Source organism: Peromyscus leucopus, chromosome 2, assembly GCF_004664715.2.
Source record: "Peromyscus leucopus breed LL Stock chromosome 2, UCI_PerLeu_2.1, whole genome shotgun sequence".
Lineage (NCBI taxonomy): Eukaryota > Metazoa > Chordata > Mammalia > Rodentia > Cricetidae > Peromyscus > Peromyscus leucopus.
In genome coordinates, this window is record NC_051064.1 from 117,985,274 (window position 1) to 118,003,142 (window position 17,869).

Below are 17,869 nucleotides of genomic sequence, written 5' to 3' on the forward strand. Positions count from 1 at the left end.
AAAAAAAAAAGTGTAAAAGTCCTGGGAGCGGGATTGGTACCTGAAAGAGTAAGATGAGAAGCAGAGCTGGATGGTGGTGGCATATGTCTTTGATCCTAGCACTGGGGAGGCTAGAGGCAGGAGGATCTCTGTGAGTTCAAGGCCAGCCTGATCTACACAATGAGTTCCAGGACAGCCAGGACTGTTATGCAGAGAAACCCTGTCTTGAAAAACCAAAACAAAAAACAAAAAAAAAAAAAAAAAAAAAAAAAAGAAAAAAGAAAGAAAGCAAAGAAAAGAAAGAAAGAAAGATAAAAAGAAGTAGAAAAAGTCTATCTATAGGAAATTTCTTGCCGCTTGTCATTTCGGGTTCTTCTACGATGTTATCAAGATCTTTGAGAATTTGGAAGTCAAACACCCCATTTTTTCAGCTATTGGGTCAGTTTAAACTGGAGCCAGGCTGAGTAATCTCTTTACCCTTGAGGCACAGTTTAGAAAGGAGGAAGTTTAAGTTTTAACTTTGAAAAACTAGGACCCCATGCTGTTAAGGGGAGCCCAGGGTGGTCTGAGGATTCCAGCCCCACTGGATTCAGTGTGCCCAGGAGGATTTCGGGCAGCAGCAGAACCTCTCCGGGAGAGGGAGGAAAGGGCACGAAGCAATGGCAGCAGACCTTGACCACACCAAGCTTCTAGCTTGGCAGTGCCCAGGGGACTGTCTCACAGGCACCTTGGAGGGGAAACAGAAGACAGAAGGGATCCCGTGCCATTTATAGGGGTTTATATGAGTCCAGTGTGGGCGAGAGCACAGGAGGCAAGACTCCAGGTCCTTAGAAGCTAAAGAAAGAAAGCAAGAGAGAGAAATCTGATGGATTACCCAGAGGGCAGTCGGAGGTTCAGACATGCTAAACAACACTGCTTGTAATTTTGGGTGTCTGTAGAGTCACCCCAGCCTGGACCTGGAAGTCCCAACAAGCAGACAGCAACTCTCATGCAATCAAAAGGTGAGGCTGGGAGGAAGGATAGGGGAGGACAGAATGAAAGCCAGGGTCTAGGAGTTGTGCCTGAGATGAGCTGCCAGCACCTGATGCTTTCTGGACTGCAAAGAGGTCTTTGCTCCAAGCCCCTGTCCTCACACATGGCACCAAATGTAAGAAGAGAGAGAAGGTGGCTCTGGAGGAGCGACACGTTCATTTCAGAATAAACCTGAGAAGGGTTCTCATCACAGGGAAGAGTGGACTTCTCTAACGTGTGAGGGTTTTAGTCAGATCTGAGGTGAGGGGGCTGAGTTCCTTCCTATCCAGCCACACAGTGTTAATGTTCAACTAGGACATTCGGGTTTGATATTGTTTTGACTTAGGTGCTATTCCAGCTAGCAAGTGCTCCCAGGAGGGGAGGGAGCTGGAATGGAGTTGCCTTTGAGCCTTGCTCTTGTTCCCACAGGCACATACAGTGAAGGTTGAGAACCTGTGTCTGAAGCCCAGGATGTACCTTGTGGAAAGAACTGACTCCCATAAGCTGTCTGCCGACCTCCACATGCACACTCTGACACACTTACCGACATACACACGCACACACGGAAATAAATGTAGTAATTCTTTTACATTTTTAACAAAAATAAAAAAATAATTTAAAACTTCTTAACATGTGCATATGTTTGGGTATGTATACTACATACATGAAGGTGCCTGCAGAGACCAGAGAGGGTGTTGGCTCTTTTGGAGCTAAGTTGTTTTGAGCCTCCTGACTCGATGCTGGGGACAGATCTCCTGTCCTCCGGAAGGGCAGCAAGTGTTCTCAACTGATGAGTCAGTCCTCCAGCCCCATAGAGATGATTCTTGCTCGCGCCTTTAATCCCAGCCCTTGGGAGGCAAAGGCAGGTGGATCTCTTTGAGTAGACAGCCAGCCTGGTCTACAGAGTGAGTTGTAGGACAGCTAGAATTACACAGAGAAATTGTGCCCTGGAAATGTGCCCCCACTCCCCACCCTATCTCTACGCCCCCCCCCCCAAAAAAAAACCAGGAAAAATTAAGGAGACATAGGAAGGAAAGGGAAACCATGAGGAAAACAAAATAAAGCTGAGCGTAGTGGTACATGCCTTCAACTCCAGGAGGAATTCAAGAAACAAACAGATCTCTGAGTTCAAGGCCAGCCTGGTCTACATAGGGAGTTCCAGGCCAGTCAGAGTTATATAGTTGAGGCCTTGTGTTAAAAAAAAAAAAAAGAAAAGAAAAGAAAGAAAGGAAGGAAGGAAGGGAAAAAAGGGAGGAGGGAGAGGATAAGAAAAAGAGGAGGAAAAAGAGAAGGAGGAGAGGGAGGAGGGGGAGGGGGAGAAGGGCTTGCTTGTTCTGCTGACGGAGTCAGAAACTTTGGACCAACCTGCCCATGAAGACAACACGTGTTCCCCTGAGTCTTTGAGAATAAGAAAGTCTTACACAGCTACAAACTAAACCCTAACAAGCTGTGATCTGTCAGAGCATACCTGAACTTAACTAGAATCATGTTGATGATGAAAACTAAGGACTTGAGGTGCTACATATATAGAAGGATGCTCCTTTTACTAATTTCATTTATTTATTTATTAAGATTTATTTATTTATTATGTATACAGTGAGTGTTCAGCCTACAGGCCAGAAGAGGGCACCAGATCTCATTGTAGATGGTTGTGAGCCACCATGTGGTTGCTGGGAATTGAACTCAGGACCTCTGGAAGAACAGCCAGTGCTCTTAACCTCTGAGCCATCTCTCCAGCTCCAATTTCATTTATTTTTAAGGTGGGTGGTGGTGGTGCACACTTTTAATCCCAGAATTTGGAAAGCAGAGACAGGCAGACCTCTGATCTACAGAGCCAGTTCCATGATATCCAGGGCTACAAGTTTTTTGGGGGCATGGGGTGGGGGATGTTTTAGGACAGGGAGTGTTTTAGGACAGGGTTTCTCTGTGGAGCCCTGGCTGTCCTGGAACTTGCAGACCAAGCTGGCCTCGAATTCACAGAGATCGTCTCACCTCCGACTCCCAAGTGCTGGGATTAGAGGCGTGCAAACTCCTGCCTTAATTTTTCCTCTTGAGACGAGATCTCACTATGTATCCCCGGCAGGTCTGAAACTCCCTGTGTAGACTTTAACTGAGATTCTCCTGCCTCTGCGGCGAGCTCCTCAGCCAGCGAGGAAGAACGACCACCACTTGAGGATTCTTCTCAGATCACACTTTATTGGAGTGCCTCTTGATTAAGGCAGAGCTGGAGGTGAGGGGCCCCAAGAACTAAATTGCAGCTGCTTATATGAGGATTCAAGCAAACGGGTCAGTCCGTGATTGGATCCCGCCAGAATGCAAGCACGGGGAGCCACGGGATAGGCTGAGGACATAGAGCCAATTACCATATACATGCATGCGCGGGCTTTGGGACACGTAGTCCTAGGAGCATAGCCAAATATGGAGTTGTTTACAGCTGGGCTACCAGGAAGTCGGCGCCATCTAAAATGGCGGCTCCCTGCATGCCTCTGCCTCCTAATTGCTAGGATCACAAGCCTGAGCCACTATGTGTGGTTTCCCTGTTCATTTTTATTTATTTATTGTAGTGCTAGGGAAGCCTCTGAGCCACACCCCTAGCCTTCAAGGGCTCACAGATGGTGGGAAATGGAGAGCATTCAGTGCCCATCTTAGCTTTCCTTAAACCAGAGTGAATGATTCTTGCAGGCATTTTGTTGTCTTTTCCCTGATTCCATATGCATTAAAGTTCTCATTTTGTTTTGTTTTGTTTGTTGTTTTTGAGAGAAGGTCTCTCACTATGTAGCCTTGGCTGGCTTGGAACTCTGTATGTAGACCAGCCTGGCCTCCAACTAGCCCAGGTGTTCTCAACCTGTGGGGGGTCAGATATCCTACATATTAGATATTTGCATTACTATTCATAACAGCAGGGCTGGAAAGATGGCTCAGAGGTTAAGAGCTGAGTTCAATTCCCAGCAACCACATGGTGGCTCACAACCATCTAGTGCCCTCTTCTGGCGTGCAGGCATACATGTGGACAAAATACTGTATCCATAATAAATAAATAAATCTTTAAAAAAAAAAAAACACCAATTCATAACAGCAGCAAAATTACAGTTATGAAGTAGCAACTTAATTGTTTTATGGGTGGGGGTCACCACAACATGAGGACCTGTTTTAGAGGGTGGCAGCACAGGGAAGGTAGAAGACCACTGCTAACAAACATCAGTCTGTCTCCTCCTCCTCCTGAATGCAAGGTTAAAGGGGTGAGGTATCCTATTTTTAATTTTTAATTGTATTGTCATTTTTGTTTTGTGTATGTGTATGTCAGGTGTTGGTTCTCTCCATTTACCGTATATAACCTGGGGACTAAACTTGGGTTGTCTGTCTTGGCAGCTGGGGCCTTTTTCTAGTTTTTTAGCAACAAGGTCTCAACCAGCCTGGCCTTGGACTCAACAGCCTCCTGCCTTAGCCTCCTGCTGGTACTACAGACATATGCCCCTGATCAAAGGGCACTTTTATATTCTGCATTATAAAGATACATTTGTGCTCCAAACTGTAAAGGGAACCTGTATGTACATTTGATTAATAGATTAGTAAGTACACACCATTGGTGGTTTCTTTGTTCTAAGTCAGCCCTGGTGCTCCTGGAGGAGTACAAGGTTGAAATCATCAGACATGAAGTACCCTCAGTGGTTCAAGAAGTGCCTGAGGGCAAGAGCAAGCCAATATTCCAGCAGCTGGCACCAGTGGGTTCCACACACAACGAAGGTGGGATGCAAAGGTGGGAGGAAGACATGTTGTGGGGGGGGCAGCGGCGGCGGCGGGGGGGGGGGGGGGGGGGGCGAGGGGGGTGGTGGTGGTGAGAGGGAACATGATCATGGATGCAAGTATGAAATTGGTTTTTGTTTTGTTTTGTTTTTCCGGAGCTGAGGACTGAACCAGGGCCTTGTGCTTGCTAGGCAAGTGCGCTACAACTGAGCTAAATCCCCACCCCCGAAATTGTTTATTTTTAAGTGCCTGAGATATTGGTGAGATGGCTCAGGGCGGGTAACCATGCTTCCTGTGTAAACCTGAAGGCTTGAACTTGTTTTTCTAGAGTTTACCCAGGTAAGGAGAGAACCAGCTCCACACAGGGGTCCTCTGACCTCCACATACATACTGTGCACCTCCCATACATATACACCTCCACAGTGATAGTAAATACAAAAATTAGAAATTCGAACCAACGTGTCTCATTCCCAAATACACACAGAATAAGAGGCGGTTGTAAGGGGCTGGAGAGATGGCTCAGCAGTTAGGAACTCTGGCTGCTCTTCCAGAGGACCCGGGTTCAACTCCCAGCATCCCCATGGCAGTTCACACCTGTCTGTAACTCCAGTTCCAGGTGATCTGATACCTTCACACCAATACGCATAAAAATAAAGTTAAATAAATTATTATTTGAAAAGAGACAACTGCAAGGCATGAGAACAAGAGAAGCACACATATCACAAGTCAGGCGGCTGAGCGTCTAACTAGAGTTTTGTTCCCTAGCATTCTCTTCACACAGTGTACAAATATCCCACAACAGAGAAGCAAGGCTGAACTCTGCAATGGATGACTGCTTTTTCTCCTCCACCTCTTTCTCCCTATAACCTCTACCGGCTGGAGTGGAAATGGAAGGCAGTTTCTTGTTGGTTTGGTGTGTAGGTATGTGTTCCTTTGCCAATAGGATGCGTACGTGTAGAGGCCAGAAGTCAGCATTTCCTTCCACCTTATGGTTTTTGAGAGTCTCACTGGATTTGGAGCTCACCCACTGGCTAGGCTGGCTGTCCAGCAAGTGTCACAGATCCTCTTTTCTCTACTTTACCATATAGACCGAGATGGCCTTGAACTCAGCGATCTGCCTGCCCCTGTCTCCCAAACTGTGGGATTAAAAGCATGGGCCACCAAGCCTGGTCCTTGTTGTTTGTTTTATTGAGACAAGGTCTCATGTAGCTGAGGCTAGCATGGAACTCCTGATCTTCTTGCCTCTACCTCCCAAGATCTAGAATTACAGGCCTACATCGGGAACACAGAAATGAGTATAGAGCTGAGAGAAGGCGTCTTACAGACTGCACAAGCTGTGTTCCTGTTTACACAGCCTGGATTGTCTGGCCTTTATGACAAAGCAAAGTTTAGGAAACAACAGATGTCTTAATTCTGGAAAGACAAACTGTACTAACAGAGAGCTAGTTATGAGATCAAGCATGGTACCTAGAGTGGTCTCGAAATCAAGTTAGGTATGAAGTCACTCAGAAAGCTGCCGCTATACCTCGGGAGCTGTGTCTCTTGACCGTGAGAACGCTCCTAGGTGGATAACAGTCCTTGAAATTGCAGATAGGTTGTGCCATTACAAAATAAGGCATCAGGGCATCCCCATAGGTACTAAAGAGGCTGCAAAAGACCCCTTGGCTTCACTACTTTGTGGCCTTGCCCCTAGTCCTCTCTTTGTGAGCTACTTAAAAGACCATGAGGTAAAACACCCTAAAAGAGAGATCCAGTCCACAATGATTCTGGAGGAAAATGTTATCTTACCCCATAAATATGCCACCTACCTCATAAATAGTCACTTAAAAAACTCTCCAATGCAGAACCCATTCTGCTACCATCCCTCATTTGGGATAGCCCACTTCCATCTCCCTTGGGAAGGCTTTCTTGGATTTGCTAAATAAACTTCTGCTTCATCTGTCTGCTCTCTCACCTGAATTATTTCCAGAAGACAGGAACTGACAGAACCTCTCTAACACCAGCATGTCTGGCATCACCAAGACAGACAGAAATCCTGTTTTGTTTTGTTTTTTGAGACAGAGTTTCTCCGTGTAAGAGCCCTGGCTGTCCTGAAAGTCATTTTGTGGACCAGGCTGGCCTCTAATTCACAGAGATCCGCCTGCCTTTACCTCCCAAGTGCTGGGATTACAGGCATGTGCCACCACAACTGGTTTCTTTTTTGAAACAGGGTTTCTCTGTGTAGCCCTGGCTGTTATGGAGGTTGCTCTGTAGACCAAGCTGACCTCATAGAGCTCTGCCTGACTAAAAACTGTTGTTTGTCTATACTTAGATGTGTCTGCATGGGGGTGTATATGAATGAGTCCAAGTACCTGTGGAAGCCAGAAGAGGAAGTCAGATCCACTGGAGCTGGAGCAACAGGTGGGAAGATTGTTTTGGGCTACAAGTCAGGGAGAATTGGAATAAAACAGTGTCTTCTGGAAGGGACTGCTAAACTCATGAACTCACACTAGCTGTGGTTGTCTGCATAAGACCAAGTCATTCAATATTCTCCCCTGCAGGAAAAAGAGACTCATAAGCACCCACCTCTAACTGAGGAACTATTGACAGTTGATGGCTCTTGGGGGAAGGGGAGTCAGTTTTCTTTAAGGGTGCAGTTCCACACATTTAATACATTCCAGTGGAAGGCCCATGCCCATTAAGTGTATGGGCAACACAAACTGAGCTCAGTGGGTTTATTTAAAAAAAAAAAAAAAAAAAAAAGGCTGGAGAGATGGGTCAGTGGTTAAAAGCAGTGGCTGCTCTTGCAGAGGATCCAACTTTGGTTCCCAGCACCCTCATGGTAGCTGACAATCATTTGTAACTCCAGTTGCAGAGGATCTAATGCTCTCTTCAGAGGGCACTACACACATGTGGAACACAGACAAACATTCAGGCAAAACACCCAAACATATAAAATAAATAACCTTAGAAAAATATTACGTGAAACAGAAGGATCAGTGCAGATTCAAGACCAGCCTGAGCTACATACTGAAAGCCTGTCTCCAAACCCTGAAATAAATAAATAAAGTAATAAAAAGAAATTTGGAAAAAAAAAAACTGTGTTGATATATTTGGGGATCAAATGAAACAATCAAGAGCATTAGTAGGGCTGGGCGGTGGTGGCGCACGCCTTTAGTCCCAGGACTCATGAGGCAGAGCCAGGTGGATCTCTGTGAGTTTGAGGCCAGCCTGGTCTACAGAGCAAGATCCAGGACAGGCACCAAAACAGAGAAACCCTGTTTCAAAAAAAAAAAAAAAAAAAAAGAGCACTAGCAGGAATTGAATTATAGTCGTTATTATTTGTTATTATTGATTAGACTTCTGTAAAGTAGCCTGGGTAGAGCTGTCACCTCCTCTCTCTTACTCTCCTCCTTTAAAGTGTGACTTAGCCCGACGGGTCAGGATGATTCAGGAATGCAGGACTCTATATGTAGGCTGTAATTTTCCTCCTTCTACATGAGGGCACACCCACAGGCACACTCACACATGTAAATACGCACACACCTTTATGTAGAGCTACAGCTACTGGCATTGGAGATGTCCTGGTATCAGGGCAGGAATCAGCCAGAAAGATCCATGCTGAAGTGAGGCAGTGAGAAGACTGCAGCCAGCTAAAACCACTGGACTGTGGCTGGAAAGGAGGAAGGAAGGAGAGGGAGTGGGATGGGCAGAGGAGCTGACGAGGCAGGGGAAAAACCACCGAAGGAAGCAGACAGCCTGTCATGGGACAGTACTGATTTCCTCTCTTCATTTCCTGATTTTACAGACTGCTATTGCACATGTCACCCACAAACAATGCTCTGTTAAAAGTGGGTAGAAGTGATTGAGTTAGCCAGGCATTATGGCATTGTGAATTCAAGGCCAGCCTGGAATACACAGCAAGATCCTATCTTTTAAAAGAATTGCTTTCTGTAACTTAGTGGTAGAGTGCTTGCCTAGCATGTACAAGACCCTGAGTTTGCTAAGCATGGTGGCGCACGCCTTTAGTCCCAGTACTTGGGAGGCAGCGGCAGGCAGATCTCCATGAGTTGCAGGCCAGCCTGGTCTACAAAGTGAGTTCCAGGATAGCCAGGGCTACAAAGAGAAACCCCATCTCGAAAAAAGCACAAAAAACAAAATAAAACAAAAAAATGACCCTGAGTTTAATCCTCCATACCATGTACATAAAAGCATGATTTATTCATCCAGTGGACAGATATTCAACGATATCTATCATGTGCTGAAAGCTTTCTGGAAGGATAGACAGTTGTCACTCAGGAAATTAAAGGAAGCAGCAATCTAGACAGGACTAATATAACAACTTATGAAGGAATAAAGCAGGATCCTACATTTCAGAAACTATACCTTGTTGAATATGGCAGGAATTAGTCTGGGGATGTAGCTTGATTGGTAGATTACTTGCCTAACATTCATGAAGCCCTGGGTTCAAATTTGGTTACTAAATAAACCTGCACATGTTCAGTGCCACATGCGGATAATGACTAAAGTCATCCCTTTTTACTTCATGGTAAGTTCCAGCCTAGCCTGGAATATATAGATCCTGCCTAAAAAGAAAAGAAAGAAAGAAAGAAAGAAAGAAAGGAGGAAGGAAGGAAGGAGGGGAGGAAGGGAGGGAGGAAGGAAGGAAGGAAGGAAGGAAGGACTGGAGAGATGGTTTTAGTGGTAAGAGCAATAGCTGCTCAGAGCTCTTCCAAGTCCAATTCTCAGGGCGCATATGGGGACTAAGAGCCATCTAGAGTAACTCCATTCTAGAGTATCAGACGCCCTCTTCTGGTCTTCAGGGGCAATGATGCATGCATGTACATGGTGTAGAGACATAATGTAGGCAAAATAAACACCCATATGAATAAAGTAAAAACAAACACATCTCTTTAAAAAGGGACCATAGGTGACTAGCATAGCTGACACATTATTCTCACTAATAAGGAGGTTGAGACACAGGAACCTGAGGGGAAAAAAACTAAGCAAATCTATTAGAAAATAAAGGAAAGATTGGGAAGCTTGCTCAGTGGGCAAGACTGTTTGCTCTGCAAACCTGTGAACCTGAGTTCAAAAACCCAGTGCTTACATAAACCTGGGCATGACTCTACATGCCTATAGGTCCAGCATTGGGGGTGGGGTGGGGGTGGGGCTGAATCATGAGTGTTTACTGGCCAGCCAGCCTAGAGGAAAAGGCAAGTTTCCAGTTCATCAAAAGACCCTGTTTCAAGGCAATAAGACACAGAGTGATAAAGGAAGTTTCCTAACATCCCATTCTGGCCTCCATAGAAATACATATGGGGGTATACATCAGCCTACTCACCTGCATGTTCTGAGCACACAGATGTTGTGGGATATTGTGTACTGTGTGAAAATGTATTGCTATAATTGGTGCGATAAAAAGCTGAATGGCCAGTAGCTAGGTAGGAAGTATAGGCAGGATTTCCGTGGAGAGAAAGGAAGAGGAGATGCAGAGGAGGCGCCAATGAGACATGGAGGGAGACATACAGAATAAAAGAAAGGTAAAAAGCCACATGGTAAAACATAGACTAATAAAAGCAAATTAATTTAAATTATAAGAGCCAATAGGACAAGCCTAAGCTAAGGCCAAACTTTCACAATTAATAAGTTTCTGTGTCCTTATTTGTGAGCCGGTGGCACAAAGAAAAATCTCACTACACACATACACACTGATTTCCAACACACACACTCACACACACCCCATATAGAGCTGGAGAGTTGGCTAAGAATACTCGAAGCTTTTCTAGAGTATCCAAGTTTGGTTCCCAACATCCACATGGTGATTCACAACCATCTGTAACTCCAGTCCCAAGGGATCCAAAGCCATCTTCTGATTCTTCTGATTTTTTAAAATTTTATTTATTTTTATTTTATGTGCATTGGTGTCTGAGGGTCCCCTGGAAATGGAGTTACAGACAGTTGTGAGCTGTCATGTGGGTGCTGGGATTGAACCCAGTTCCTCTGGAAGAGCAGTCAGTGCTCTTAACCGCTGAGCCATCTCTCCAGCCCCCTCTTCTGACTCTTGAGAACACCAGGCATGCATGTGGTGCACATACATACAAGCAGGCTAAGTTAGGCTCTCTTTCAAAATAAGGGGAGGAGGGGAAGTAAAAAGGAGCAGTTTATTGCAAGGTATTATAGCTCAACAGGACTGTTCTTTTAAGAAATATTTAATTCATTCTTTGGATTTTTTTGAGACAGGATCTAACTATGTAGCTCTGGCTGGTCTGGAACTTACTGTGTAGATCAGGCTGACTTCTAATTCATAGAGACACACCCTGCCGCTGCCTTCTGAGTACTGGGATTAAAGGCATGTGCCAACACACTCAGCTATTTGTTTTGTTTTGTTTTGTTTTTCAAGATAAGGTTTCTCTGTGTAGTCCTGGCTGTCTTGGAACTCACTTTGTAGACCAGGCTAGCCTCGAACTCACAGAGATCTGCCTGCCTCTGCCTCCTGAGTGCTGGAATTAAAGGCGTGTGCTACTACCACCTGGCTAAAAAATGGTTTTTAACAAAATGTATGAGTTTGACTGTTTTGCCTGCATGTATGTATGTGCACCATGTAAGTGTAAGCACCCAAGGAGGCCAGAAAAAGGAGTCAGATCCCCTGGAACAGGAGTTATGGATGGTTGTGAGCTGCCATGTGAATGCTGAGACTCAAACCTGGGTCTTCTGCAAGAGCAGCAAGTGCTCTTAACTGCTGAGCCATCTCGACAGCCCCTGTCTTTATTTTTGAATTATGTGTATGCACGTAAGTAGGTGCATGTGTGTGGGAGTATCTTGGAGGCAGAAGGAATAGGATCCTTTGGAGTGGAATTATGAATGGTTGTGAGCCACCTAATGTGAGATCCAAACTTGAGTCCTCTGAAAGAGCAGTCTATGTTCTTACCCACTGAGTCATCTCTCCATCCTCATCTTGCTGTTGACACAGAGAGAACAAGCCAGAGATGGCTTTTCGGGTATGAGTGCTTGCACACAGGGCAGATGACCTAGCTGGATCCCGGGATCCCACAAGGTGGCAGAAGAGAATTGATTTGTGAGAGTTGTCTTCTGACTTCTGCATTCACACACATACACACAAGTTAAATAAATAAATATTAAAAACAAGCAAACAAACAAACAAACAAAAAACAGGAGCTGGGTATGGTGGTGCACACCTTTAATCCCAGCACTTGGGAGGTAAGCGAATCTCTGAGTTCAAGCGAGTTCTAGGACCACCAGGGATACACAGAGAAAACCTGTCTCAAAAAGAAAAGAGTTTCATCTTTCCTTTAGGTAATCTAGTAATAGTTATTAACATGTTAAATGTGTGTCTCTTTTTATCCAGCAATTGTTAAGAATTTAATCTGCAGGAACAACAGAAGAGTGAAAGGGATTTACTGTGTTTGTTTGTAGTTTTGGGTGTTGAACGAAGGGCCTCGGGGGCCTTCTTAGGCAAGCACTAACATGCCTTTTTTTTTTTTTTTTTTTTTTTTGAGACAGGCTTTCTTTGTGTAACAGCTTTAGCTGTCCTGGTACTCGATTGGTAGACCAGGCTGGCCTCAAACTCACAGATATCTGCCTGCCTCTGCCTCCTAAGTGCTGGGATTAAAGGCATGTACCACCATACCTGGTTTACTAAAACGCCTTTTATTTATTTTTCTTTTCCTTTCTATTTTGAGACAGTTTCCCTAAGTTGCTTCAGCTGGCTTTGGTTTTGTAATGTTCCTGCCTCGGCCTCCCTAATAGTTAGGATCACAGGCCTTTACCAGGCCCAGCTGTTGCATTGTTTAGAAGAGAGGAAAGTACCTAAGTGTTCCTACAAAGGGAACTGGCAAATAAGTTATTACACATCTATACTATAAAAGCCGCTCAGTCAAAAAGATAGCTCTGAAGTGTTGTTATAGAGTACTGTCCACGATATGTTAAGAGGGGGAAAAAGCAAACATTCACTTATGATTACCAAAGGTGGATTTGGTATTAGTTATATTCAGTTTATTCAGCCCTAAGGGTCAAAGTCCAAGAGTTTCAAAAGGCCAGCACAGTAGTTCCTGCCCCTGGATAGAGGTTGTGCAAGCTGGAGGAGGAGGCTGGCCCTAGCTTGGGTGGGTGTGGGGATTTCTTCTTCAGCTCTGTCTCAATCAGAGCAGAGCCCAGCAGCCTGCATTTCCTTATCTAGACATAATGTGGGGCAAAGTTAAAGCCCAGTTATATTAATAAAGTTTTCTCCTACCTTATTATGGCGAGAAGGTGACTCCTCTGAGCTCTACTGGAGCTGGGCTTTGAGGCTCTTGAATCTTTCTTTCTTTCTTTCTTTCTTTCTTTCTTTCTTTCTTTCTTTCTTTCTTTCTTTCTTTTTTCTTTAAGGAAATCTAGCAGATAAACTGTAGTTACAAAGCTAGTCTTTCAGTTAAAGGCCAATGACAACCAAGTTGCTTAGCTTTGCTATGTTCTTGTCTAATTGTAGAAGAGACATTTGAGTTCATTTCATGAAATTTCAGATACCCAAGAACTAAGGCAGAGAGCATTTGATAAACATAATTAAATTTCACATAAGCCTGGGCTTACAGTGAGATCTTAAGAACCCAAATAGCTTCTTCATTAGTCTTAATCCTTTCGGGACCTGAGTATTGGACAGGTATTATTACTTGAATGGCCAATTAGTAGCTAATTAGAACTCTGGAACTCCCTGGTCAGGTGCTGCCTAGAAACCCTCTGGAGAATGAAACAGTAAAACCAAGCGGTGGGGGTGGCTTATGGTGGCCCAACCAGAGACCCAGCCCTAGGGTCCCTGAGCCCTGTCAGGCTCAGGCAGAACAAGCATGAATTTGGCTGCAGCCTAGGCTAAGCAGCAAGCCTTCGTCTAAAGGAAGGAAGGGAAGGAGGAAAGGGAAATCTAGTCTGTAACTCCCATTTATCAAAACATTCTTCATTGAAAATCCCCACACTGGGGCCTGGGATGTCAGTAGTAACAGTGCATGCTCTTCTAAGGAATACAGATGAATGGAGTGAGGACAAGATGCCATCAGCCTTAAAAATTAGATTACCAAATACATAGTTAGCTATCTGTTGTGATTTGGATATGGTTTACTTCCTGGAACCTAAAGTCGTATATTAATAAGTCACTTGACTTTTTTGTTTTTGTTTGTTTGTTTTTTCGAGACAGGGTTTCTCTGTGTAGTTTTGATGCCTGTCCTGGAGCTTGCTCTGTAGCCCAGGCTGGCCTCAAACTCACAGAGATCTACCTGGCTCTGCCTCCTGATTGCTGGGACTAAAGGCGTGCACCACCGTTGCCTGACCTGACTTTTTTTGTTTAGAGGTAAAATGTTTAGAAATTATTAGGTTTACATAAGTTTATTAGGGTGGAGTACTGGTTATTGAATCTCGGTGGCTTTTTAAGAGGAACAATAGCAAGACAGCATGCCAAGTTTATGCCACCACAGAACTGCCAGGAAAAAGGCCATCTTTAGTGAAGTGATACAACTAAGATAGACTCTCACAGGTGTGTGTACCAAAACTGTAAGCTAAATGTACCTATTTTCTTTACGAATTTAACCTGCTTCTCAGTATTTCATTATAGCAATAAAAAGCTGTCTAATATATTCCCTAGAGCAATTTCTTTCTTTCTTATTTTTGAGATAGGGTTTCACTGTGTAGCTCTGGCTAGCCTAAAACTCCATGTAGACTAGGCCAACCTTTAACTGGTAGAGATCCACCTGCTTCTGCTAACTGAGTGCTGGGATTAAAGGTGTTTGCCACCATGCCCAGCTACATTCTCCTTCCTCCTGAAGAGTCTGTGTATTCCACATTCACTGAGTAACAATTGCTTATAGGCCATGCAGAGGTAAAATTGTTGCCTTATCTTTTAAAAAAATAATTTATTTATTTGTACTTTATGTACATTGGCATTTTGCCTGCATGTATGTCTGTCTGATCCCCTGGATCAGGATCCCCTGGAACAGGAGCTACAGACAATTGTGAGCTGCCATGTAGGTGCTGGGAATTGAACTCCAGGTCCTCTGGAAGAGCAGCCAGTGCTCTTAAGAGCTGAGCCACCTCTGCAGCCCCCTGTTGCTCTATCTTAAGTAATAAACAGTTCAGTACAAGGAATAGCTCCCAATGAGTTATCTATTTTTTTGTTTAAAATTTTTATTATTACATTTATTTATTTGTGCGTGTTTCTGGGCGGGGGGCAAGGTGCATGTCAGGCTGGGCTGCAAGTGTCTTTACTGGATGAAACGTCTCTCTAGCCTTCAACCAGTTTCTTTTCAGTGACGTGAGGTTCTTACAACCATGATGACTCAATGTCCTGTTGCTAGGCAACCTGACTATAAGATGATCTAGTTCCTCGTCTTATTGGGGGTCTGTATTTTTCCACTAACTAGAGATTCTGTCCTTGTCCCTGACAGTGAGGTACTTACAACCATGATGACCTTGGCTTACTCAGATAGTAGTCTATTGGAGAAAGAGAGAAGGAAATAATTAACAGTTATAAAAAGATGTGATAAGTGCTTTACCCATGATAGAAATATACACCGGAACAATAAACACAGATAAGGCACCCCCCAAAAAAAAAATGACCGGGAAAGAAGGAGCTGTCAGGAAAACTATTCCAAAATCGGTAACTCTCTGTTTTGAGAGATAAACAAGAGTTAACCAGTCAGTGAACAGGATGTGGGGCAGCATAGTGGTCTGCAGCATCATGATACACTCAGAGTATAGGAAACACACCTTATAGCTTGAGCAGCACAAGGCATGCATGAGGGAGCAGAGCAAGGGGTCAGAAGGTAAAGGGCCTGTGGATCAGGCTAAGGAAAGAGGCTGAACTTGATGCCAGATGCAGCAGCGGGGATTTGAAAATCACGGCATGTGTTTAGTTGGGGCAATAGCATGTTTACTATAAATCCAGCTTCAGTGATATGCAGTGGTGTGTGTGTGTGTGTGTGTGTGTGTGTGTGTGTGTGTGTGGTGGTGGTGGTGGTGTTACCTCACAATGAGAAAAGGCCAACATCTCCTGGATCATGAACTATGATGAGCCTTGGCTGGCCTAGAACTTGCTATTTCAGCCAGGCTGGCCTGGAACTCACAGAGATCAGCCTGCCTCTGCCTCCTGAGTGCTGGGATTAAATATGTGAGCCTCAATGCCTGGCTGATGACCAGGCTTAGGGGCAGATAACCAGACCTCTCCTGTCCTCTTTTGTCAGGGGTCTCAGCTATTCACCCATATAAGCTGACTCTGCTCTGAACCCTTTTTGGTGTTAAAGGTCTCAGATTAGTGTCCATTCATCAGCCTTGTCAATCCTTATGGGAAAGTGGAAGGAGGGATGTAAAGAAGCCTCTAGAGAGTTGGGGATTTAGCTCAGTGGTAAAGCGCTTGCCTAGCAAGCACAAAGCCCTGGGTTTGGTCCTCAGCTTATGGAAAATTAAAAAAAAAAAAAAAAAAAAAAAAAAAAAAAAAAAAAGCCGGGCGGTGGTGGTGCACGCCTGTAATCCCAGCACTCGGGAGGCAGAGGCAGGTGGATCTCTGTGAGTTCTAGGCCACCCTGGTCTACAGAGCTAGTACAGGATAGGCTCCAAAGCTACAGAGAAACCCTGTCTTGAAAAAACCAAAAAAAAAAAAAAAAAAAAAAAAAAAAGCCTCTAGAACTACCACCTGTAGTCTGCCAAGGGAGCATGACTAAGTGCATTAAGGGAGGTGAGATCACTGCTTTGGTTTGAGGTGTGGTGCGGCGAAAAATGAATCATTGAGGCTTTCTTGCTCAGAGGTAAAGCACTCCTTTCCCAACCACGGGCTTTCTCAGTCTTGCGTGACTTTTTCACTCCCCAGGCACATCTGTCAAATGGCAAAGCAGCTATGACTCTTTGTCTTGTTTGCTTGAGACAAGGTTTCTCTGTGTATTCTTGGCTGTTCTGGAACTCACGCTGCAGACGAGGCTGACCTTGAACTCACACATCTGCCTGCCTCTGCCTCTGGATGCTGGGATCAAAGGCGTGTGCTACCACATCTGGCTGTGGTTTTCTCTTAAAAGCAAGTCAAAGAGACACATCTAGTCCCAACATCACCACTCTCTTAATTGCAATGTTTTGGCAAGAAGGGCCCCCTTTCCCAAAAAGTTTTGTCTGGGACAAAGGGCTAGAAATACAGGTGCATGAAAGGACATCTTTCCCCTGCTTCTTGGTGACAAAACTAACCCTGCCAATGAGGTCAAATGAGCTGGAGACAGAAGAGGCTGGGAGCCACCAGTCACGTATTTCACTCTCTCCAGTTCAGTGGTTCTCAGCCTAGGATAATTTTGTCACCTAGAGGACAGTTGGCAGTGAACTGGAGATGTGTGCAAGGTGCAAGGGGAGAGCAGGTATGCTGTTAGAATTTAGAGGGCTGAGGCCAAGGTGTTACTAAATATCTTATTATGCACAGGACAGGCCCCAACCCCAAAATAGAGAATTATTTAGACACTTTAAGTGTCTACAGTGTCCAAGATTGAGAAATAACAAAAAGTATTTACTTACAAAAATGTGGTTTTGATTTAATCCCAGCACTCGGGAGGCAGAGCCAGGTGCATCTCTGAGTTCAAGGCCAGCCTTGTCTACAGGACAAGATCCAGGACAGGCACCAAAAACTACACAGAGAATCCCTGTCTCAAAAAACAAAAAACAAACAAACAAAACAACAACAACAACAAAATGTGGTTTTGAAGCCCAAGAATTAACTAGTTCTGGTACACAGATGAAATTTAATATCAACATTTTTTAAAAATTAGATTCAGGATTGGGGATTTAGCTCAGTGGTAGAGCATTTGCCTAGCAAGAACAAGGTCCTGGGCTTGGTCCTCAGCTACAAAAAGGAGATCTCATGGTAGTCTTGGCTAATCTGGAGCTCACTATGTAAACCAAATTGATTTTAAACTTGAAGTAATCATCCTGCCTCTGTTTTTGCCTCTGCTCTCTGAGTGCGAGGATTACAGGAATGTGCCGCCATGTCCAGCTTTAACATAAATGTATTCTGAATCACTATAATGACCTCATGACACAGCCATCTTGTGGTTTGGTTTCCATGATTTTCTTTTGTATTTGTTGTTACAATTAAACAAGGCATTTAACTTTAATAGTCTATAAGCTTAATTTTAATATCTTA